The sequence below is a fragment of the Budorcas taxicolor genome, chromosome 10 (assembly GCF_023091745.1).
Source record: "Budorcas taxicolor isolate Tak-1 chromosome 10, Takin1.1, whole genome shotgun sequence".
NCBI lineage: Eukaryota > Metazoa > Chordata > Mammalia > Artiodactyla > Bovidae > Budorcas > Budorcas taxicolor.
In genome coordinates, this window is record NC_068919.1 from 36323181 (window position 1) to 36349463 (window position 26283).

Sequence of the window (26283 nt, forward strand, 5' to 3'; positions counted from 1 at the left end):
ACAAAGAATCAAGTTTCCATCTGGTATCATTTCCCTTCAGCCTGAAGAACTTCTTTTAGCAATTCTTGTAATGCAGATTTTCTAGAAACAAATTCCCTTGGTTTTATCTGACAATATTTTTATCTTGTTCTCATTTTTGAAGGCTATTCTACTTACTCTGGAATTATGGATTGTCATATTTTTCTTTCAGCATTTTAAACATCCTCTATTCACTCTGCTCCATTTTAATTTTCTATGCTTCAGTTTCCATATTTATAGAATAAAAATAATATCAGTACCAATGTCAGAGGGCTGCTATGAGGAGTCCTCTATAAATTAGAAAATCCATATTGTTTTATACAAAGCAGGTACTAAGTCTTTGCTATATTTAGTTACTAGTATAATTATTTGCTTAACGAATGCCTCTTCCAATAGAGTGCAAGCTCCATGACAGCAAGCAGGAATGTCTGTCTGGTTCACCATTTTATCCCCATTACCTGGCACATCATCTGGTATAGAATAGGTATTTAATATCTGTTGAATGAACAAGCAGAAATCAGCAAAGATATTTGGACTAGATACATAATAAACACTGGAGTATAACCTTCAAGAGTACTGCAGAAATCAGCAATGATATTTCAACTAGAAACATAATAAAAACTGGAGTATAACCTTCAAGAGTATTACTGTTTTAGGTTATACTACTAAGATAGTTCTTTATATGAATGTCAGAATTTACCCTGATGACATATACACATGTAGAATATCCCTACTGGGATACTTAAGAAACTATTAAGTCACTGCCTCTGGGAAAAGGAACTGAGGACCTGGGGGTCAAGGATTTACTTTTCACTATAAACCCTTTTGTACTTTCCTCCCTATATACAAATTCAACCAACCACGATGATACAATACTGTAGTATTTTTTTAAAAACTCTGCATATAAGTGGACCCACACAGTTCAAACCCATGTTGTTTAACGGTTAACTGTATTATCATTTTTTAAATAAAAACATTTTTTTAACTCATAATATCAAGAAGTTTGACTTTTACATATTTTGAACTTTCAGAGTGGTTCTAATCTGGTTATCACGCCACATAGATCAATTCCAATTTACTGATACTCCAAAAAGTGTAATTTCATTAGATACTGATTACCCGTCTAAGAAGATACAAGGGGACAAATAGTATAACTACCAAGAGTAATAACAATTTTACATTCATATACTAGTTTATAGTTTACAAAATATGGTAGGAAACTGCATGACCTTGGAATTAAACAAAAACACCTAACGTATTTACCACCTTGAGTAAATTTTGATTTCTCCAAACTTCAATTCTTTGAGAACAATGCCATCTAGTTATCAGAGCTTCAGTCTTAAAAAAAAAAAAAAAGACAACTTCTTGCAGTGAGTTTTGTCTATTTAAAGGTAATTGTGTTTTGAATAGTTAACACTATAGTTTTAAAGTTATAAAGGTACAAAAGGGATTACAGCTGGTTTTAAGGGGGTGAAATGCAGTTTTATAAAGAAGGACCCAGACTTAACTACCATAACCCACTAAGCAATCTCAGCATCACTACTGGGGGGGAAACTAGAGTACGCAGTCTGATCTTTGACATAGTCCCCAAAGTGTTTACCTAAACAAGTCAAGTATTACCTCTACCTTCAACTTTATAGCAACATGTTAAATGATACAAGAAAGCTGAGCACCAAAGAATTGATGCTTTTGAACTGTGGTGTTGGAGAAGACTCTTGAGAGTCCCTTGGACTGCAAGGAGATCCAACCAGTCCATTCTAAAGGAGATCAGTCCTGGGTGTTCTTTGGAAGGACTGATGCTGAAGCTGAAACTCCAGTACTTTGGCCACCTCATGCGAAGAGTTGACTCACTGGAAAAGACCCTGATGGTGTGAGGGATTGGGGGCAGGAGAAGGGGACGACAGAGGATGAGATGGCTGGATGGCATCACTGACTCGATGGACATGAGTTTGGGTAAACTCCGGGAATTGGTGATAGACAGGGAGGCCTGGCGTGCTGCAATTCATGGGGTCGCAAAGAGTCGGACACGACTGAGCGACTGAACTGAACTGAAGAATCAAACAGAGATCTGGATAACTGTATTACTCTCATTGAGTCATGAAGAAAAAAGAAGAGAAAAAAAGTAACTTCTAGATTTAAAAAGACTTCAAGAGATGTAACAAACTCAATGCATAGACGGATCAAAAACTGTAAGAACAAGAAAATGGGATAATTTGTGGAAATTTTAAAAAGGATCGCGTATAACATAAAACTGTTGTTCAGTGTGATTATTATACAGGGCTACATAGAAAAAAATTTCTTTTCATTAGAGACTCATTAAAGTATTTAGGGTGAAATATCAGGAATAAAAATAACAAATAAAGCAAACTATTAAGGAATTTTTAAACCTGAGTGATCAATTTACAGGGGGTTCAAAATAGTATCTTCCCTACTTTTCTGGATGCTTAAAAGTTTTCACAATAAAAAAATAAAACAAAAAAGCTTACAGAGAAAACTATTGCTCTCCCACTCCTGTTTCCTAGCCACCTCCACTTCATCAGTTTCTTATATATTCTAACAGATATTCTATGCATATCAGTTCAGTTCAGTTCAGCGGCTCAGTCATGTCCGACTCTTTGCGACCCCATGAATCACAGCACGCCAGGCCTCCGTGTCCATCAGCAACTCTCTCGGAGTTCACTCAGACTCACGTCCATCGAGTCAGTGATGCCATCCAGCCATCTCATCCTCTGTTGTCCCCTTCTCCTCCTGCTCCCAACCCCTCCCAGCATCAAAGTCTTTTCCAATGAGTCAACTCTTCGCATGAGATGGCCAAAGTACTGGAGTTTCAGCTTTAGCATCATTCCTTCCAAAGATATATACCTACAATAATCACCATTCACAGTTCTCCCTTTTTAAATATCTTCCTTTTAATCAAAGCAATTGGTTTTGAACTAACCTGATCAGACTCTACACCTCCTAACTCCTTCCAAGCCACTTTAAAACCATCTAGTATCTTTAATTAAGGCTATCATTTTCTAGACTAAATAGTTAACTCTAGAAACTGTAACTGTAGTATAGCTGCTTCTCAACGAAAGTGCTTAACAATATCTAACTTGATGTAACATGGGGAAAATTACCTTTCCATCTTATTTGAATTTCACCACTTCCCTAGCTAAGTTAGGCAAATTATCATCAAACTTTCAGCGACGTCACCTGAAATGTGCGCCAAAAAAAATAACTTCCATTATGATATCTCATTATTTTTTGTGACAGACCTGAGTGTATCTGGCACATGTGTAGCAGGTGCTAGATAAATGCTAACTGAACCTAATTATTATCTTTTATTGTTTCACTAACTTGAGACCAGGGCTCAAAACAAATTTTAAGATTTTCCAAGGGGCTTAGAATAGTATTAGGCTCTTAGTAAGTGTTCAAAAGTTATTTTGCCTTGAGTAAATCTGATATAAAACATTGTGGTGGATAAACACATTTGCTAGATTAAGAAAACTTTCCTTAACTACCATGCAGTTCCAAATTGTTAAAAGCCACGGAAATAAACTTCCAACAAGACGGCTTAATCTGATTCTCAAAGATGATTAAATTGAGCAGACTGAAGGGGGAGTGGTGTGCAAAGCATTTCCTCTCCACAATTATGCACTGAGATTCGGACTAAATGTTAAGTTGACATATAGTAAGCTCTTCTTAATTAGTAGCTATTAAGACGCATCCCACCAGGAGAGAAGTCCGAAGGAGGAAAAAGAACAGAAGCTGTCTGTCACAAGAGGTTGAAAGGTGTCCACGGCCTGAGGCCCGCAGGCCTTTAAGGGGTACCTGGGTCTAGGGGCTCCCTGCTGCCCTCGGGGGAGAAAGTCAGCGACCTCCTCGAAAGGTCAAGCCTCTGGAGCCACGTTTCCCGCCGGAGCTGGGAGCAGAGCCGGAACGCCCCCGCGAGACACTGTATCCCGAGGCCAGAAGCACCGCCTGCCCGTAATCCCGCGCGACCCCTTCAAGAAAGACCCGCAGCCCCCGCGCCGCAGCCCTCAGGCGCAGAGACTGGCCGCTTCCTGCACCCCCACAGCCTCCCTACAGTGGCAGACCACCAGGTCCCTGGGGTTCTGATACGCCTCGGCGCCGCCCGGCCCTTTGATACTCACGCTCACAGCCGATCCCTCTTACTCCATCAGGCCGCCGAGGCGCCGGCGAGGGAGCCCATTGATGCCCCAGCCACCCCCCTCAGCTTTGGGTCCGGCGACCCGCTCCGGACCCGGTCCCCACCGGGAACCTCCGCCGCCGCCGCCGCCAGAGCGCAGGCGCACAACGCTTCCGTCGCGCTCAATTCCCCCCACCCCCTCCCCCGCGGTCCGCCTTTCTCAACAACCTAGCTTTATTTGAACACACGAGAGTGAACAACGGACACAGAGGAACGAGACTTTACTTCAAAAGAATGGAAGATCACAAGGCAGCCCAGCTGGCAGACTTATTCCGCTGCACCGGACTCTGCTGTAACGCTGTAACCAGCCTCCCTCCTTTCTTTTCCATTCTTTTTGCCTTTTTTTAGGCTTCCCTCTTACTCCTACTCTCTTCCTAAGTCCTCACCGTTCCCCTAAGCAGTGGCAACTGTTGTGGCTAAATTTCCAATCACTCTTTCCTTGTAAAATTTACTGAAGCTTATTGACAGGTGCAAGAGCTTCAGAACAGACAGTCCCGAGTTCAAATCTTGACTTGCTGCTGCTGCTAAGTCGCTTCAGTCGTGTCCGACTCTGTGTGACCCCATAGACGGCAGCTCACCAGGCTCCCCTGTCCCTGGGATTCTCCAGGCAAGAACACTGGAGTGGGTTGCCATTTCCTTCTCCAGTGCATGAAAAGTGAAAGTGAAGTCGCTCAGCCGCGTCCGACTTTTAGCGACCTCATGGACTGCAGCCCACCAGGCTCCTCGGTCCATGGGATTTTCCAGGCAAGAGTACTGGAGTGGGGTGCCATTGCCTTCAGTTCAGTTCAGTTCAGTCGCTCAGTCGTGTCCGACTCTTTGCGACCCCATGAATTGCAGCACGCCAGGCCTCCCTGTCCATCACCAACTCCCCGAGTTCACTCAAACTAATGTCCTCGAGTCAGTGAGGCCATCCAGCCATCTCATCCTCTGTCGTCCCCTTCTCCTCCTGCCCCCAATCCCTCCCAGCATCAGAGTCTTTTCCAATGAGTCAACTCTTCACATGAGGTGGCCAAAGTACTGGAGTTTCAGCTTCATCATCATTCCTTCCAAAGAACACCCAGGACTGATCTCCTTCAGAATGGACTGGTTGGATCTCCTTGCAGTCCAAGGGACTCTCAAGAGTCTTCTCCAACACCACAGTTCAAAAGCATCAATTCTTTGGCGCTCAGCCTTCTTTACAGTCCAACTCTCACATCCATACATGACCACTGGAAAAACTATAGCCTTGACTAGACGGACCTTAGTCGGCAAAGTAATGTCTCTGCTTTTGAATATGCCATCTAGGTTGGTCATAACTTTCCTTCCAAGGAGTAAGCGTCTTAATTTCATGGGTGCAATCACCATCTGCAGTGATTTTGGAGCCAAAAAAAATTAAGTCTGACACTGTTTCCACTGTTTCCCCATCTATTTCCCATGAAGTGATGGGACCACATGCCATGATCTTTGTTTTCTGAATGTTGAGCTTTAAGCCAACTTCTTCACTCTCCTCCCACACTTTCATCAAGAGGCTTTTTAGTTCCTCTTCACTTTCTGCCATAAGGGTGGTGTCATCTGCATATCTGAGGTTATTGATATTTCTCCCGGAAATCTTGATTCCAGCTTGTGTTTCTTCCAGTCCAGCGTTTCTCATGATGTACTCCGCATAGAAGTTAAATAAGCAGGGTGACAATATACAGCCTTGATGTACTCCTTTTCCTATTTGGAAACAGTCTGTTGTTCCATGTCCAGTTCTAACTGTTGCTTCCTGGCCTGCATACAGATTTCTCAAGAGGCAGGTTAGGTGTTCTGGTATTCCCATCTAACTCCTCTCTATCAGTAGATGACTTTGTCTCCTACTTCACAGAGAAAATAAGAGGCCATCAGATGAGAACTTCTTTAACTTCCTGTTACTAAACATACAGATTTACAAATACTTCCTGTCATTAAAATTGAGGAGATATCTTCTCTATCTTGTTTCCAAGACCTTTTCTTCCCTCAGTACTTTGGACTGCCTCTACTCTTACCCACTCAAGATCTACTGACTAGTGCTTCTCTTTAAAACTATTTATTTTCTCAGTTGTATCTTACCTAGCATGCTTAAGTTTTTCCTGTCTTAATTTTAATAGCAACCAAAAAAGCAGAAACAAAAAACTTGAACACTTGTCCTCTTTCCCCATTCCCTTCAAGACCATACTTTCCAAAAGCATTCTATAATGTGTCCTCATTTCTGCATCTCCTTTCTCCGAACTACTGCAATCTATCTTTAACTCTTGTCATTTCATCACATAGCTAAGATCACCAATGACCTCTGTGGTGGTATTTCTCAGATTTCATCTTCCTTGACTCCTTAGGAATAGACAACTCCTTTGAAACTCCTTTTATTTCCAGCACTGTGCTGTATTCTCAGGGGAGCCTGGAGCAATTTCCTGATCTACTTTTAAACCTTTAAATATTCTCAGTGATCATGGTAAACTGTAGGCTCACTTTCAAAAGTACAAGATTTTCCAAGACTTGGCCATTGCCAACTTTTAAGAACTCATTTCCCGCTTCACTGGAAGATATACGAGGAGCTTAGATGAACTACAAGGAAACTTCCAGAAGGCACTATGGTCTTCTTGGACTCTCCGATGCCCGCAGTCTGGAGACCTCTATTTCCCCCCCCCCCCCCCACCCCTACTTCCCACCCCACTCCCCCGCCCCCGTACCTCCGGTGCAACTCCTACTTATCCTTCATGACTTCAAAACTCACTTCCTCCGGGAACCCTTTCAGATACCCTAAGAATAAAGCTCTTAGTCCCTTGTGCGCCAGTGGCGCCTCGGATGTTCTGTATGCCAAGCACTATATTCTGTCCACTATAATGTGTTTCCCACTTCCCTGGTGGCTCAGACGGTAAAGCGTCTGTCTACAATGCGGGAGACCCAGGTTCGATCCCTGGGTTGGGAAGATCCGCTGGAGAAGGAAATGGCAATCCACTCCAGTACCATTGCCTGGAAAATCCCATGGACAGAGGAGCCTGGTAGGCTACAGTCAGTCCATGGGGTCGCAAACAGTCGGACACGACTGAGCGACTTCATTCATTCATTCATTCATAATATGTTTACAAATCTATCTCCCAGTCTAGACAGAGGTCAGGGAAGGCATTCTATTCGCCGCCTTTTCCTCAGCATTCATCCCGCACAAGGCCAGGCACATGGGTTGCCCTCAGTGAAAGTTTGTTGCCTGAACACTGCCCACCTTTGGGCGGTACTCGAATTATCCGGTAAACGGGTGAGTCCCAGGGCTCTCCGCCTGCGTGGCAAGGAGATTTAAAGCCCTCGCACGGTGATTGGCTCCAGCTACAGGGGTGTGTCCGGGCTCGCCGCGCCGGGGAAGTGCGCAGGCGCGCAGTGCTGGCGAGCGCAGGCGCAAGAAGGTCGCAGCTGGGAGTCCGGCCTGCGGGTGTCCGAGCTGTAGCGGCCGGAGAGGAGTGGCTGGAACTCGGCTTGGTGAGTCTCCAGGAGCAGGGATGAGTGAGCTGGCCGGGGAGAAGATTGGGATCATAATCTCAAGGAGAAAGAGTGTATCGTGACGGTTGAAAAGTTGGTGAGGTCGGGCTTAAGGGGAGGAGGTGGCGCTCTGACCGGGACTTGGCAGGTCCGGCCCTGATCGAGGACGCTAGACGCCGGGAGACTTATCAAGCGGCCAGAGGAGGAAGGGTGGAGGGTGGTGGTTCTCTGGACTCTTCCTAGAAACCTAGCAGAGGTAAACTCCCACTCTCTAACTTCCCACCCTCACGGTGTTGCTGCGGTCGGGATTAATAGACTGTATGGTGGCCGCAGTGATCAGAGAAACTCTGAACTAGTTGTTTGAAGGAGGGTACTGCGGTTCATAGCATTGGAGAGTCCATTCTGTCCAGGGAAGTCCAGTTTTACAACGCGGCTTTACTGAAGACACACGAAGGAAAGGGTCGGTAAAAGATCGAATTCCACAGGGTAAGCGGGGCGGGGGAAAGTCCCGTAAAGTGTTTCACATGGGACTTTTTCTCATCGTTAGTGACCACAATGCAAGGAAAGGCAGATGGGAGTTAGAGGAAACCGAAATTCGTCAAAGTTGGGAAAAGAAGATGAGAAAGGAGTATTAACTTACATCTCTCGGGGAAGGGTGAGAGCAATTGGGAGAGGAGAGTATGGAAATTGGCAGCTTCTGACAGTGATCCCTCAGCACTGTGAAAATACTGTAGCGTCTTTGTAGCAGATCGGAGAAGGCAATGGCACCCCACTCCAGTACTCTTGCCTGGAAAATCCCATGGGCGGAGGAGCCTGGTAGGCTGCAGTCCATGGGGTCACTAAGAGTTGGATACGACTGAGCGACTTCACTTAAACTTTTCACTTTCATGCACTGGAGAAGGAAATGGCAACCCACTCCAGTGTTCTTGCCTGGAGAATCCCAGGGACAGGGGAGCCTGGTGGGCTGCCGTCTATGGGGTCACACAGAGTCGGACACGACTGAAGTGACTTAGCAGCAGCAGCAGATATTTTAAGAATTGAGAGTGATATTACTCTATCTGCCGTGGTGCCCTTAAGATCGGTTTTCAGATGTCCCAGTGAGATACTGCAAGTATGGCCAGATAGAAATGGTTCTTCCACTTTCTTGTCTTGCATGGAAATTCTTGAGACATCATTAGCAAGAATACTTTGGCATCTCATCTTGAAACATTTCATAGTAAAATTTTTAAATATTACTGTTTCCGCTGCCAGCAAAGTTGATGCCAAGGCATGCAGTGATCACCTGTCATTCATTCCTTTGGAGAAAGGTAATGAGAAAAAACACATTCATGTAAATAATTAGGAGAAAAACCTTTTATATTACTCTGCTCCTTTGACAGGTCATGTGAAAGTAAATAAAATGATCATATAATTTAACCTACAACTTAAATGTTTATCAGTGTTGCTGGAGTTCTTTTTTTAGATGCTTATGGTATATGAATATGCACTAGAAAATTGCTTTTGTCTTAGTTCCAGAGTAGGAATGATTTATTTGTGCCATTATTTTTTTTTAACAATATTACACTCTTTCCTATAAACAGTAAAATTTCTGTATGCATCTTAGTGTTTGTCTCGTTTACTCTAAATCAACTTTAGTAACAAGCTCACTGAACTACAGGTCACACCTTTTCTAATCCTTGGGAACAATACCTTGAGTCAAGAAGAAAGCAAACAAATAGGCCCTATTGCTCATGGGACAGTTATGGTACTTCACTTGCTTTGAACCATTTGTTTTTTGTTGTTATAGTCATTAAGTCATGTTGAACTCTTTGCAACCCCGTGGATTGTAACCTGCCAGGTTCCCCTGTCCATAGAATTTCCCAGGCAAAAATACTAGAGTGGTTGCCATTTTCTTCTCCAGGGGATCTTCTCAAGCTAGGGATCGAACTCACATCTCTTTTGTTTGCAGGCAGATTGTTTACCACTGAGCCACCAGGGAAGCCCGTGAACTATACTGCCATCATAAATTTTGCGTTTTAGAAGTATTACTTCAAATTTTAATAGACTTTTAAAAACCATTATCCTCTTCCAAGGTGATAATCTGTGAAATCATGGTTTAGCTATATTTTATACCTTTTCTGGTACACATTATAATATGTAGCTATTAAGTACGTAAGTTTTGCTTATATAACAAAATCATTTCTTTTTAGCTTTAGTGTATTTTTAAAAAAATGTTTTTTAATTGAAGGATAATTGCTTTTTACAGAATTTTGTGTTTTTCTGTCATTCATCAACAAGAATTAGCCATAGGTACACCCATATCCCCTGCCTCCCAAACCTCCCATCTCCCCCTTGGCAAAATCGTTTCTTGTTCTTGCTCTGCACTTTGGAAAATGCAGCTTTGGGCCTAATCTACTCATTTTTAAAATAAAGTGGAAATTGAACTACCTAAACTCTAATGTTGATGGACTCCAAAATTCTCTTAGCCTTGTGATGGCATTCATTATTGTGACACAATTCTAACAAACCTATCTGGTGAAACCAGATAAAAGTAGAATAGCAAAAGGAAAAAAGAGAATTTTGCTCTTTGACGTTTTTGTGAAATCCGCTGAATTAAGGTACTTTGTTTCCCTCCTGTGGTTCCTATGTCTTAAACATTCTGAAATCTGTTTTTTTAACTCTTTGTACTTTGCATTCTATATATGTTAGCATTTATAATATATAACATTGCTTGCATCCAAGAGTGCTGAACTTTTTATTCCAGTGCTGTATTTTGTTTTCAGGTCTGTAGATTGACAGGAAAATAAATGACGGGGACTGGTCTTTTCTTTGTCTTGGGAGTGGTGGTGGTAGGGGCTTGGAACAGATGGATTCAGTGCCTCTAACAATTGGAGGAAGTGGATTGTGGAGCCAGGAAACAGCATCTACTGTTCTTTTGTAATATTGGTGGGGGTGGAGATGGGATTCCATTTTACTCATTTAAGTTCACTGACATTTTGGTTTTAATTTCAGTTTAGATTGAATTACTACTAAAATATTTAAGTCACTATTCACTATATTTTTCTGGAATTCCTTCATCTTCTTGATTTTTGTGAGTTCTTGGATATAAAACTTGTTTAAAATTTATTTTAACAATGTTTTGACAGTTGAGATTACCTTTAGATTGCCTCTTGATGCTTTTGGCTGCAAAGAATATAATCAGTCTGGTTTCGGTGTTGACCATCTGGTGATGTCCATGTATGGTCTTCTCTTGTGTTGGAGAGGATGTTTGCTATGACCAGTGTGTTCTCTTGGCAGAACCCTATTAGCCTTTGCCTCGCTTCCTTCTGTACTCCAAGGCCAAATTTGCCTGTTACTCCAGGTGTTTCTTGACTTCCTACTTTTGCATTCCATTCCCCTATAATGAAAAGGACATCTTTTGGGAGTGTTAGTTCTAGACGGTCCCATCACTTCATGGCAAATAGATGGGGAAACAGTGGAAACAGTGGCTGACTTTATCTTTTGGGGCTCCAAAATCACTGCAGATGGTGATTGCAGCCATGAAATTAAGACGCTTACTCCTTAGAAGGAAAGTTATGACCAACCTAGACAGCATATTAAAAAACAGACATTACTTTGTCAACAAAGGTCCGTCTAGTCAAGGCAATGGTTTTTCCACTGGTCATGTATGGATGTGAGAGTTGGACTGTGAAGAAAGCTGAGCGCCCAAAAATTGATGCTTTTGAACTGTGGTGTTGGAGAAGACTCTTGAGAGTTCCTTGGACTTCAAGGAGATCCAGCCAGTCTATCCTAAAGGAGATCAGCCCTGGGTGTTCATTAGAGGGACTGAAGTTGAAGCTGAAACTCCAGTACTTTGGGCACCTGATGCGAAGAGTTGACTAATTTGAAAAGATCCTGATGCTGGGAAAGATTGAGGGCAGAAGGAGAAGGGGACGACAGAGGATGAGATGGTTGGATGGCATCACCGACTCAATGGACATGGGTTTGGGTAGACTCTGGGAGTTGGTGATAGACAGGGAGGCCTGGCATGCTGAGGTTCATGGGGTCGCAAAGAGTCGGACACGACTGAGTGGCTGAACTGAACTTGATGCTTTTAAAATAAAATTCAGGGACTTCCCTGGTGGTCCATGGCTGATACTCCATGTTTTCAATGCAGGGGGCCCATGTATGATCCCTGATCAGGGAACAAGATCCCACATGCTGCAACTGAGTTTGAATGCTGCAACTGAAAGACCCTGCATGCCACAACAAAGACCCAGAGCAGCCAAATAAATATTTTTAAAAGAAAAAGAAAATCCAAATTTCTTGGTATAGTAGATAAGCCCTTCACAAACTATGTCCTGTCTGCCTGTTAAAGCCACCTTCATTACTCTGTACACATGCACACACCTACATACACGTTTTATTCCTGCATGTCTGTATTGTGGCACTTTTTTTTTTTTTTGACCATGCTATGCAGCTTGTGAAATTTTAGTTCCCTGACCAGGGATTGAACCCAGGCCCTGGCAGTGAAAGCACCGAGTCCTTACTACTGGACTGGCAGGGAATTCCCTGTGGCACTTCTTTAATAGTCTAAGATCACAATTTTTGTTTTAGAGTTGATTGTGCTTTAATTCCCAGATCACAATCCTGAGATGTTTCATAATTATTATGAAAAATTATTATAGTTTTACTGAGCACTACATTCTAGCAAGGTTTTAAATTCTTCGTGTAAGTTAACTTAGTCCTTACCACAGGACTTGAAGTATCAGTGAGAAAACAAGCACAGAGAAGTTGAGTAAGCCATAGTCACCATTTGAAACCATTGTGCCTCCAAATACTGGGTACTTAATCACTATACTGTATTGCTTTTTGTATAAATAAACAAGAATGCCATTCAGTCTGCTGTGGGGGAGTATTCCTTTCTGGGGATTTGAATGCTTATGTTTTCTACCTGTGGCATCTGACTCTTCATATCAGAATATTTGAGAAGCTTACCCAAAAGCATCTAAGTGAACCTTGGAATCAGGGCCAAAGTACTTGGATGGCCTAGGTGAATATTTCACTCAAGCAGGATAAAGCCTTGCTAGTTATCCCCTCCTCACACTTGGTATTTCCCTGGCAGATACCATAGATAGGTCTGCCAGATTGTGTTTTTCTGTTCCCCAGGAGTGAATGCTGCATTCTTGAGCTTCCTTATCTTTCTTATAAATCATCCCGTTTCTGTTCTCACAGCCTTTCTTTTAGACATAGTCAGTGTAATTGATTGCAATCACATCTAGATCTTCCTTCCCAGGATTATATCCTGGTTACTTAGAGTGTAATTGTGGAAATCCCAAGGTTGAGCAAGACTTGAAAACTTGGTGTTGGACATCAAGCAATTAAGTTATAATAGATGTTTCTGTAAAACTGAAGTGTAATTTTGATCATTTTGATTAGTTGTTTTAGTGGTACTTTCTCTGTCAGCAGTATTATTTCTGTCTTGAACCATGTGCTTCAGTGGTCTTTGAAACCAAGATATTTAATAGATATGATTCAGAGGTGTACTTCTTATATTTGCTTAGTGGTTTTTTTTTGGTGGTGGGGAGTGGGGAGGGCTTGGTATAAGAATAAAGTTGCTCCTGTAGGAGGAAGTAGAAAGGAGACTTGAGAGAGGAAGTGAAAGTAGGAACCTAACACTAAATAAGACTCTGGTCTCATCTAAGTGCTCTCAGGAAGAATTAAATTTCCTAATCAGAGCATGGATTCTTTTTATCCTACTCTAGAATGTTTAGAGTATTTTGGAATACCATGTGCCTATTACATACATTCCAATGTACACACTGGAATACCATGTGAGTATACATGTGAACATTTTTTCTTATTTCCTTCCTTCCTTGTGTGTCAGCACTTCTAATGTTCCATGTTAAAAAAAAAAGGAATTTAAGAATGAAATCTAAAGAAAAACTAAATTCTTTTATGCAGTAAGTGATGGTTCATATCTGAACTTCTGCTTTGTTCTCTATAATCCTTTTTTCCTATTTTTTTAATTTATCCTCCATTTTTCATCTTTAGGAGTCTTCAAAAAAAAAAGAGCTGCTTAAGTATATTTTGTGTGTGTGTGTGTGTGTGTGTGTGTGTGTGTGTGTGTGTGTGCGTGCATGCTCCATCATGTCCAACTCTTTTGCAATCCATGGACTGCAGCCCACCAGACTCCTCTGTCCATGGAATTCTCCAAGCAAGAATGCTGGAGTGGGTTGCCAGTTCCTCTTCCAGGGGATCTTCCCCACCCAGGGATCGAACCCACGTCTCCTGCATCTCCTGCATCTGCAGGAGGATTCTTATCACTGTGCCACCTAGGAAGCCTGTATTGTGCATATACTTGTACTTTGTTAGGTGCCATCCCAGACACCTAATAATTCATGACATGAGATACCACATGTGTGGTAGGGATGATTGGCAAGGCTTCCAACAGCCTGAATGAAATATTCACCACAGCCATCCAAGTATTATGGCTGTGATGCTAAGTTTGCCCGGAAGCTTTCTGATTAGCTTCTCAGACATTCTGATACCAGGAGTCAGATGCCATGGAGGATGTAACAAATAACATGAGTGAAAATGGGTAGTTCATTAATAATCATTATTTCATGAGTCTTTACTCTGTGCTAAGCATGTTATGTAGCTTAACTATTAATAACTTTATTTCTGAAACAACCCTCTTGGTAGAACTGTTATCCTAATGAATGAGGAAACTGAGACTTGAATAGGTTAAGTAAATTGCTTGGGTACCCAGAGCTAGAATGAATTCAGGGTCTATCTGACATCAGAGTCTGTTATGAACCACTACATTATGCTCATTCAACACAGTGTTTTAAAGTATCTCACGTTATCTGGAAGTAGCAGGTTTAGTCACTGGAGAATTATAGCTGAAATTATATTCAACCCAACTAGGACTTGACAACATTTCAGATAGTCTTCGCCTCAGTCTAGGAAGGCTATAATCCTATAGAGAGGTAGAATTTATGTGCATAAAACAATTAGAAAACTGAGGTGAAATGGAAAACTGTATATATTTGGAGGCAATAGAGAAGAATGCTTTATTTTCCATATCCTAACTAAAGTTTAGCATGAAATACACATTTGCAAAAGAAACAAAGGTAATTTTCTTAACATCAGATATGTTCCTTTACTTGACAACAGATGCTTGCAAAATGCTTGTGTTATGTATTGAGAGAGACGTGTTCTAGGACCAGGGTTCCTTTCTGCTGTGCTTTCAGACTAGGTAGGCTGCTGACTCCTCCTTGCTCTCCATCTTGCTCTCAAAGAGTTTTCAGTTCTCTTGGGGAGGTCACCATAGCTACATGGTACTTTTTATCCATTCCCTCTGACAGCCCTGGCCTACAGTTTCCCTCTTCAGTTGGACTCTGTCCCCTCTTGCCATTTTATGACCACACTCCTCTGCCTTTTCTTTCTCAGCCTCCATCAAGTCAGTTCCCAAAAGTATACCCCCACCCCCGCCACTTCTCCAGTAAGGATTGTGTAGTATATTGAGAGCCTAAGAATTATGCTTTATTCTCATAGCATAAAAAAGTTAGACTAGGTGATCTCTGAGGTTTATTTCCCTTTAGAGATAGTTCTCTGAGATGAGAATTAAAAAGAAATTTTATTCACACATAATTGGTTAATTAAGCAGAAAATTTCTGTAGGCTTATATTTTCCAGTTGGTGTTCCATGGAACTGTGGATTCTTTGGGATTAATAAAAAGCATTATTGGAAGGAAAGGTTTTATGGTCATCTATGTGTGAGTGGGAGTGAGAAATAGATTTAAGGGACTAGATCTGATAGAGTGCCTGATGAGTTATGGATGGAGGTTCGTGACATTGTACAGGAGACAGGGATCAAGACCATCCCCAAGAAAAAGAAATGCAAAAAAGCAAAATCGCTGTCTGAGGAGGCCTTACAAATAGCTGTCAAAAGAAGAGAAGCAAAAAGCAAAGGAGAAAAGGAAAGATATACCCATTTGAATGCAGAGTTCCAAAGAATAGCAAGGAGAGATAAAGAAAGCCTTCCTCAGCGATCAATGCAAAGAAATAGAGGAAAACAATAGAATGGGAAAGACTAGAGATCTCTTCAAGAAAATTAAGAGTTACCAAGGCAACATTTCATGCAAAGATGGGCTCAATAAAGGACAGAAATGGTAGGGACCTAACAGAAGCAGAAGATATTAAGAAGAGGTGACAAGAATACACAGAAGAACTGTACAAAAAAGATCTTCAAGACCCAGATAATCAAGAAGGTGTGATCACTCACACTCACCTAGAGCCAGACATCCTGGAATGTGAAGTCAGGTGGGCCTTAGCAAGCATCACTACGAACAAAGCTAGTGGAGGTGATAGAATTCCAGTTGAGCTATTTCAAACCCTAAAAGATGATGCTGTGAAAGTGCTGCACTCAATATGCCAGCAAATTTGGAAAACTGAGCAGTGGCCACAGGACTGGAAAAGGTCAGTCTTCGTTCCAATCCCAAAGAAAGGCAATGCCAAAGAATGCTCAAACTACCACACAATTGCACTCATCTCATACACTAGTAAAGTAATGCTCAAAATTCTCCAAGCCAGGCTTCAGCAATATATGAACCATGATGTTCAAGCTGGTTTTAGAAAAGGCAGAGGAACCAGACATCAAATTGCCAACATCTTCTGGATCATTGAAAAAGCAAGAGTGTTCCAGAAAAACATCTACTTCTGCTTTATTGCCTATGCCAAAGCCTTTGACTGTGTGGATCACAAGAAACTGTGGAAAATTCTGAAAGAGATGGGAATACCAGACCACCTGACCTGCCTCTTGAGAATTCTGTATGCAGGTCAGGAAGCAACAGTTAGGAAAGGAATACATCAAGTCTGTATATTGTCACCCTGCTTATTTAACTTCTATGCAGAGTACATCATGAGAAACGCTGGACTGGAAGAAACACAAGCTGTAATCAAGATTGCTGGGAGAAATATCAGTAACCTCAGATATGCAGATGACACCACCCTTATGGCAGAAAGTGAAGAGGAACTAAAAAGCCTCTTGATGAAAGTGAAAGAGGAGAGTGAAGAAGTTGGCTTAAAGCTCAACATTCAGAAAACGAAGATCATGGTATCCAGTCCCATCATTTCATGGCAAATAGATGGGGAAACAGTGGAAACAGTGTCAGACTTAATTTTTTTTGGCTCCAAAATCACTGCAGATGGTGATGGCAGCCATGAAATTAAAAGACGCTACTCCTTGGAAGGAAAGTTATGACCAGCCTAGACAGCATATTAAAAAGCAGAGACATTACTTTGCCAACAAAGGTCCGTCTGGTCAAGGCAATGGTTTTTCTGGTAGTCGTGTATGGATGTGAGAGTTGAACTATAAAGAAAGCTGAGTGGCCAAGAATTGATGCTTTTGAACTGTGGTGTTGGAGAAGACTCTTGAGAGTCTCTTGGACTGCAAGGAGATCCAACCAGTCCATCCTAAAGGAGATCAGTCCTGGGTGTTCATTGGAGGGACTGATGTTGAAGCTGAAACTCCAGTACTTTGGCCACCTGATACGAAGAGCTGACTAATTTGAAAAGACCCTGATGCTGGGAAAGATTGAGGGCAGGAGGAGAAGGGGACGACAGAGGATGAGATGGTTGGATGGCAACACCAACACAGTGGACATGGGTTTGAGTGAACTCCGGGAGTTGGTGATGGACAGGGAGGCCTGGCATGCTGCGATTCATGGGGTCTCAAAGAGTCGGACACGACTGAGCGACTGAACTGAACTGAATGTGTGAGTGGGACAAAGTTGAACAGATTTCTTCACTGCTTAAGACTTGATTTCCAGTCAAGAATTTAATGAGCCAGCCAGTCTATAATGTGAGGATAAACATGAACACTAGGAGGAGATGGGAAGATACAAGAGTTAAATATCTTCATCGTAGAAAGTCAGTGGGTGATACCCAAAATTGACAAATATCAAGAAACAACACCATAAGCATGATTTAGAGATTGGGAGTTAAATACTAAAACAACTAATACTGTTGAAAATTTTTCTCTGGAGTCCTGGGAGCGGGAATTGGTTTGGAGGAAGAGGGAGGACAGAGGAACTGCTATTTATTACTGCAGTAGAGCTATTTGATATCTCAAACCATGTGTATATACTTCATTAAAATTAAACATGGAAGAATATTACTTCTTCAAAATAATTTTTAATAGCTGAATGACATTCCATCATGTAGTTATACCATACTTTTTCAATGAGATCTCTTATCATTGGTTATATAGACCTCTTTGAATTTTTTAACATTATAAATAATATTGGCACTAAGGTATTTTTGTCTTTATCTGTGATTTTCTTCTAAATTGATAAAAATGAGAAAAGGCCAGAGAAGAGGGATATTTTAATTTTTCTTGTATATATTTCATTATCTTTTGAGAATTTTGATTTTTTTAATCAACATTTTATCTTCTTAAATAGTGTTCAAGTTAAACTTTAATTGTATAGGAGTAAGAATTGAAATGGCCAGATGATCTGGATGCAGAATCCATTACTGCTTCCACTTTTCTGCCTTGTATTTTCCATGAAGTGATGGGAGGAGATGTCATGATCTTGGCTTTTTTTTTTTTTTAACTCTACAGCTGTGTATTAAACTATATGTTAGGCTCTTGACTCTTATCCACATGGTCTGGCTTATCAAATAGATGAGTTCTATTGAGCGCCCCCTCTTGGAAGCCTGTGGTACGTACATCCTGAATTCCACAACGGACTTCTGGAACTGGGTTTTTAGAGATGAGTGTGTTTGTGTGCTTAATTGCTCAGCCATGTCCCACACTTGCGACCCCATAGGCTGTAGCCTGCCAGGCTCTTCTGTCCATGGGATTTCCCAGGCCAAGAATATTGGAGTGGGTTGCCGTTTCCTTCTCCTGATCTTGGCTTTTTAATGTTGAGTTTTAAGCCAGCTTTTTGACTCTCCTCTTCCACTTTCATCTAGAGTCTCTTTAGTTCCTCTTCACTTTCTGGCAGTAGAGTGGTTCATCTGCATATCTGAGGTTGTTGATATTAAACTATACGTATTTTTAATGTAGCATTAAGACTTATTGACAGAAATAATAGTGTTTAACCTTTTGTAATGACCATTTTAAGTCTTTCCAGAAAATCAGCATTTTAAAATATACTAGCATGTAAATATGGAGAAGGCAATGGCACCCCACTCCAGTACTCTTGCCTGGAAAATCCCATGGGCCGAGGAGCCTGGTGGGCTGCAGTCCATGGGGTCGCTAAGAGTCAGACACGACTGAGCGACTTCCCTTTCACTTTTCACTTTCATGCATTGGAGAAGGAAATGGCAACCCACTCCAGTGTTCTTGCCTGGAGAATCCCAGGGACAGGGAAGCCTGGTGGGCTTCCGTCTATGGGGTCGCACGGAGTCAGACACGACTGAAGCGACTTAGCAGCAGCAGCAGCAGCAGCATGTAAATAATGCATTGGTTGTTGTCTTATTTAGGTTTCGCTTCCTATTGCACAGTTATTAATAATAGCCAGGAATACCAGTTTTAAAGTAATTTTCTCTGATTACAAGAAGTAAAACTTGAAGTTTTTTCCTTTTAAAAATACAGAAATACAAGTTTTCAGAATTTCAAGAAATTGGAAGGAAGAAGTTAATGAAGAAGGCAATATGATGTATTCTTAACATGGTTGTTCTGCCCTTTTCCAACCATTTTTCTTACTGGAAAAGAAAGGTGATCCATTTAATGTAAAATAAACTTTTTATTTCAGTGGTGCCTACTCTCTAGCTGCTGTCATATATTATTTTATCTAAATCTCTAACTTAGATTTTACACTGTGGCAGAGACTAGTTTGTTTAGCATAGGAAAAGCTACAAAATTAATGTTTTCCTTCCTGTCTTCCTTTTAATTCCTACTCAAACTTTTTTCTTTTAGTAGTCTATTCTTTCTCATAGTCTTTCTCTACTCTTAAGACTTTCTCAGTTAAGTATACCATTTAGTGGCTTTTAGCATATTTGTATGACTGGAGCCATCACCACTAATTCCAGAACATTTCCATTACCCCCAAACAGCCCCATACCTGTTGATAGTCAGTCCCACCTCTCCCTACCCTGGCAACAGCTAATCTACTTTCTGCTTTTATGGATTTATCTATTTTAGACATTTTATATAAATGGCATTATACAATACATGGGGCCTTTTGTATCTGGCTTTGTTCAGTAAGAATTAGGCTTTTAAGGCTCATACATGTTATAGCCTTTTTATATAGTTCACAGAGTTCTCATGGCAAGTATACTAGAGTGGTTTGCCATTCCCTCCTCCAGTGGATCACATTTTCTCAGAACTCTACACTATGACCCATCAGTCTTGAGTGGCCCTGTACAGTATGGCTCCTAGCTTCATTGAGCTCCTTTGCCATGACAAGGCAGTGATGTGGAAACTTTGAAAGAGATGGGAATACCAGACCATCTTATCTGTGTCCTGAGAAACCTGTATGCGCGTCAAGAACAACAGTTAGAACCTTGTATGGAACAACTGACTGGTTTAAGATCGAGAAAGGAGTACGACAAGTCTGTTTATTGTCATCCTGTTGATTTAACTTATACTCAGAACACGTAATGCAAAATGCTGGACTGGATGAATTACAAAGTGGAATCAATCAAGATCGCTGGGAGAAATATCAACAGCCTCAGATATGTGGATGATACCACTTTAATGGCAGAAAGTGAAGAGGAACTAAAGAGCCTCTTGATGAGGGTGAAAGAAGAGAGTGAAAAAGCCAGTTAAAACTCAGTATTAAAAAAACTAAGATCATGGCATCCAGTCCCATCACTTCATGTCAGATGGAAGAGGAAAAAATGGAAGCATTGACAGGTTTCCTCTTCTTGAGCTTTGAAATCACTGCAGGTGGTGACTGCAGTCATGAAATTAGAAGACGATTGCTTCTTGGCAGGAAGCTATAACAAACCTAGACAGTGACAAAAGCAGCGACATCACTTTTGCCGACAAAGGTCCATATAGTCAAAGCTGTGGTCTTTCCAGGAGTCATGTATGGATGTGAGAGCTGGACTATAAAAGAAGGCAGAACGCTGAAGAGTTGATGCTTTTGAACTGTGGTGCTGGAGAAGACTCTTCAGCACCCATGGACTGAAGACTCCCATGGGCTGCAAGGAGATACTTTGGCCACCTGATGCAAAGAGCTGACTCGTTGGAAAAGACCCTAATGCTGGGAAAGATTGAAAACAGAAGGAGAAGAGGGTGACAGGGCATGAGATGGTTGGATGTCATCACTGATTCAATGGATGTGAACTTGGGCAAGCTCCAGAAGATGGTGGGGAACAAGGAAGCTTGGCATGCTGTAGTCCATAGGATCACAAAGAGTCAGACGCTACTTGGCAACTGAACAACAACAACATGTTATAGCATGTAACATTCCTTTCTATGGCTGAATGATACTCCATTGTATGGACATTTGAGTTTTTCCCTGCCTTTTTTTAAAAAATGGAAGTATGTGTGTAGTTGCTAAGTCGTGTCCAACTCTTTGTGACCCTTTATAGCCTGCCATGCTCCCCTGTCCATGGAATTCTTCAGGCAAGAATACTGGAGTGGGTTGCCATTTCCTCCTCCAGGAATTGAAGTATACTTGATTTATAATATTTGTATTAGTTTTGGGTGTACAGCATAGTGATTCAGTTATTTCTTTTTTAGATTATATCCCACTATAGGTTATTGCAAGATTATAACTATAATTCCCTATGCTATACAGTAAATCCTGGTTCTTTTATCTAGTTCATGTATAGTAGTTTGTACCTGTTAATCCCTTACTCCTAATTGTCCCTCCCCCCTCCCTCCCCTTTGGTAACCATAAGTTTGTTTTCTGTGTCTGTGAGTCTGTTTCTATTTTGTATATAAATTCATTTGTATAATTTTTTAGATTCCACATATAAGCAATATCATATAGTATTTGTCTTGCTCACTTGTCATTTCATTAAGCATGATCTCTAGGTCCACCCATGTTGCTGCAAATAGCAATATTTCATTCTTTTTTATTGCTGAGTAATATTGCATGATATATGTACATACCACATCTTCTTGAAGTACTCATCTGTTAGTGGACACTTGGGTTGTTTCCATGTCTTGGCTATTGTAAATAATGCTGCTGTGAAATTGGGGTGCATATATCTTTTTGAATTAGTTTTCATTTTTTCCAGATATATACCTAGGAACTGGGATTGCTGGATCGTATGGTAGCATTATTTTTTTCAGTACCCTGCAGACTGTTTTCCATGGTGGCTGCACCAATTTACTTTCCCACCAACAGTGTAGGAGGGTTCCCTTTTCTCCACACTTTTTCTCACATTTATTATTTATAAACTTTTTGATGATGGCCATTCTGACTGGTGTGAGGTGACACGTCATTGTGATTTTGATTTACATTTCTCTAATAATTAGGGATATTGATTGTTTTGGCCACACCCTGCAGCATGTGGGAACTTGGTTCCCCAAACAGAGATTGAACCCAGGCCCTTGGCAGTGAGAGCACAGAGTCCTAACCACTGGACCACCAGGGGAATTCCCTTTTGATATGATTTTAAATGGAAATTTTTTTATTGCTTTCTCTTTCTGACATTTCATTATTAGTGTAAAGAAATGCAACAGATCTCTCTATTAATCTTCTATCCTGCTGCCTTCCTGAATTCATTTATTAGTTCCGGTACATAACTAGTTTTGTGTAGACTTAAGGTTTCTCTTGGAGAAGGAAATGGCAACCCACTCCAGTTTCTTGCTTAGAAAATTCCATGAACAGAGGATCCTGGCAGGTCACAGCCCATGGGGTTGCAAAGAGTTGGCCATGACAGAACACACAAGGAGTAAGGGTTCTCTGTATAGATATCCGTCGTTGTTCAGCTGCTAAGTCGTGTCCAAATCTTTGTGACCCCAAGGACTGTGGCATGCCAGCCTTCTCTATCTTCTGGAGCTTGCTCAAACTCATGTCCACTGAGTTGGTGATGCCATCCAACCATCTCATCCTCTGTCACACCGTCTCCTCCTGGCCTCAGTCTTTCCCAACATCAGGGTCTTTTCCAGTGAGTCAGCTCTTTGCATCATGTGGCCAAATTATTGAGTCTTTAACATCAGTCCTTCCAATGAATATTCAAGGTTGATTTCCTTTAGGATTGACTGGTTTGATCTCCTTGCTGTACAAAGGACTCTCAAGTCTTCTCCAGCCCCACAGTTTGAAAGCATTAATTCTTTGTCACTCATATCATCTGGCAGTAGTGATAGTTTTCCCTTCTTTTATCTTTTCCCTTCTTTGAGGGCAAGTTTGGTATTGCTGAATCCTTTTAATTTTTGCTTGTCTGAGAAATTCTTTAACTCTCCTTTCTACATGATAATCTTACTAGGTAGAGTATTCTAGGTTGCAGATTTTTCCCTTTCAGCACTTTGAAATATATCATGCCACTCCCTTTTGGCCTGCAGAGTTTCTGCAGAGAAATCAGCTGATAGCCTTATGGGACTTTCCTTATAACTGATACTTTGTTTTTTTCTTTCTCCTTTAAAATTCTCTTTTACTTTTGCCATTTTAATTATGATATATCTTGGTGTGGGTCTGTTTGGATTCATCTTGTTTGAAACCCTGTGCTTCTGTTCCTGAATGTCTGTTTCCTTTGGGAAGATTTTAGCCATAACTTCTTTAAACATTTTTGGTCTACTTCTCTCCTCCTTTTGAATCCTCTGTTATTTCATAGGTTGGCACATTTTTCTATTTTCCATAGATCTTGTATGTTGCTTTCTTTTTTTCTTGTCATTTGTCTTTTTGTTGTTCTGACTGGGTGATTTCCATTATTTTATCTTCCAGATCACTTGTTTGTTTTTGTGTCCTTTAGTCAGCTATTCATTGCTTCTAGATTGCTTATATCTCAGCAGTTTAATTATCTATTTTGACTGGTTCATCTTTATATTTTCTAGATCTTTGTAGCAGTGACCTGTGTTTCTGTTGATTGGTTGTTGTTCGTTGTTGTTGTTGTGTAGTTGCAAGTCATGTCCAACTCTTGTGCAACCCCACGGACTGTATCCTGCCAGGCTCCTCTGTCTATGCGATTTCCCAGGCAAGAATACTGGAGTGGGTTGACATTTCCTTCTCCAGGGGATCTTCCAGATGATCTGTGAGCCTCCTAAGCCCTGTATTTCTACTGATAATCTTTCTTAATTCATTAGCATTTTTATTGCTGCCTTTTGAACTCAGGATCTGAAGTGACTTAGCAGCAGCAGCAGCAGCCGCCACCATGCAAGACTCTTCACCCTGACTGCTGGCAAGCCAGTACACGTTCACTCCTCTGAGTAGAGTCTAGGCTTCTCCAGCTCTTCATTCTGTCCTGTTGGTTCTCTCTGCAGCCAGTAGAGCTTGTCTCCTTTGTGCCCAGGTCTGAGATACCCACATTGTTTCTTGACCTGCCCATTTCCCATGGCGAGAGTCTGCCCCTGCAGGCCTTCTCTCTCTTCTGGATCCTTCGCAGGATGTAGATTCCAACCTGATGCCTTTTTCCATCCTTCCCTGTTAAATGGAGATCTCTCTTGTAGCTTTGGTTGCATAGGGATTTCCAGCAATTTTCCTTGAGAATTGTTGTAGATGTATTTTGGGGTGGGGGGAGGTGAGCTCAGTGTCCTCCTACTCTGACACCTTTATCCCCCTCTTGTTTTTTTCCCTACTTTTTGGCTATTATGAATGATGATGCTTTGAACATTGCTGTACCAGTTTTTGTGTGGCCAGTATTTTCATTTCTTTCTAACATATGTAGGAATAAAATTGTTGTATCATACGGTAATTCTGTGTTCAACTTTTTGTCTTGGGTCGTTAAGTGCTAGCTATGATTTTCCTCCATTAGGTACCAGAATTGTAACAGGGTAGAATATCATCCATTAGTACTTATTTGTATATTAAAAAGCAAAACTTTTATTTGAAACAGTGGTTTTCAACCTTAGCTACACATTGGAATCACCTGGGGAACTTTAAAACCTACTATACCTGGCTCCCACCCCCAGAGATTCTGATTTAATTCACGTGAGCAGCAGCTTTGGTCTCCAAATTTATAAAGGCCCATTAGATGATTATAATGTGTAGCCAATGCTGGAAAACATTGCTCTAAAATGTACTCTAAGGCTGAAGTTAGGCTTGGCAACTTGAAAAGCAGATGGCAGGTATTGCAGGAAAGAAAGTGGGGCATGAGAGGATTTTCACATCCCAGGTCTTAGGCAAGTTCCTAGGATGGCCACCTATTGTGGGTTCTTGACTTCACACTGGAAAGAATTCAAGGGCAAGCCATGGTAAAGTGAAAAAAGGTTTATTCAGGGAAATACACACTCCGTAGACAGAATGTGGGCCATCCATATACAGAATGAGAGGCCCCTGGGCACAGGGGAGTTGTCAGTTTTTATAGAGGTTTGCAGTTTTATAGGCTGAGTGGGAGGATTATTCCAACTTTTTTAGAAAAGGGTTGGGGATTTCCAGGAATTGGGTCACCATCCACTTTTTGGCCATTTATGGTCAGCCTTGGAACTGTTATGGTGCCTATGGGTGTGTCATTTAATTTGCAGATGTATTGATATTGTAGGAGTGTATACTGAGGCTCAAGGCCTAGAAGTCAGTTATCCACCATCTTGAACCTGGTTGGTTCTCACCAGGTCTTCAATGGCTATCATTCTTTTAAAGGTTGTGCCCTGGCCCTTTCCTGTCTCACAGGGATTTCATGTATATACTGGTTGCCCCTTGAACAAGGTGAGTTTAAACTGGGTGTGTACGGTTATACTTATATTTTTTTTTTCCCCAGTGAATACCTACTACAGTACTAACCTAGTCCCTGCCTTGTTAAAGGGTCAACTGTACTTTTCTTCAGGCAAAGATTCTTCGTGGCTACAGAGTTGATTGACTTAATAATATGGCTCTCTATTCTCCATGTAATATGCTTAATAGTAATTGAAAACACATGCTCTGAAGCAGTCTTGCCTAGGTTTCATCCTTGCTCTACTGTGTGACCTTGCAAAAGTTGCTTAACCTCACTGTTCCTTAGTTTGTACATATGTAAAATGTGGGATTAAATAGTGTTTGCTGTGGTCTTAATGTTTGTGTGTCCTCCCCTCCAAAATTTGTATGTTTAAAATCCAAATTGCAGGATGTCATGATGTTAGTAGATAGGGCCTTTGGTTGGTGCTTAAACTATGAGGGTGGAACTCTCATTAGTAGGATTAGTGTCTTATAAAAATGACTCCCAGTTGCTAATTCCTCCCACCATGTGAGGATGCTCCAGCTTTAAATCATAAAGAGGGTCCTACAAGAACTTGTAAAATACCCAGTCTGGTATTTTGTTATTGCAGCCTTAATGGACTAAGTGTTGTAAGGATTAAATGAATGTGTGTATGTGTATTTATATATATTTTTTGTGTCTAGAATAATGTATGTATAATGCTTTATAAGTGTTAACCATTGTAGTTAGAGTCCTCTCAATCCCCTACCTACTATCTAGACTTTCAAAATGATGAATAAAGATTATTAAAAAGTTAGCTGTCATTTACAAGTTTTTTTGTATATTTAAAATTTTTTTCCTAATAAAAAGTTAAGAAAGTAACATAATGACCCTCCATGTATTATTCACCCA

At 41.2% G+C, this 26283-nt stretch overlaps 2 protein-coding genes across 3 annotated transcripts in view; one reads left to right on the plus strand and one right to left on the minus strand.

Annotated features, from left to right (window-relative positions):
• The window catches only part of ZNF106 (zinc finger protein 106), a 57472-nt gene extending 53282 nt beyond the window's left edge, over window positions 1-4190 (minus strand). Inside the window, exon 1 of the mRNA XM_052646400.1 lies at window positions 4155-4190. The gene's annotated coding sequence lies outside the window, so the exon portion shown is untranslated. The remainder of the gene's footprint in view (window positions 1-4154) is intronic.
• A 3405-nt stretch (window positions 4191-7595) lies between these two features.
• The window catches only part of SNAP23 (synaptosome associated protein 23), a 40347-nt gene continuing 21659 nt past the window's right edge, over window positions 7596-26283 (plus strand). For both annotated transcript variants that reach the window (XM_052646421.1, XM_052646422.1), the window contains exon 1: window positions 7596-7675. The gene's annotated coding sequence lies outside the window, so the exon portion shown is untranslated. The remainder of the gene's footprint in view (window positions 7676-26283) is intronic.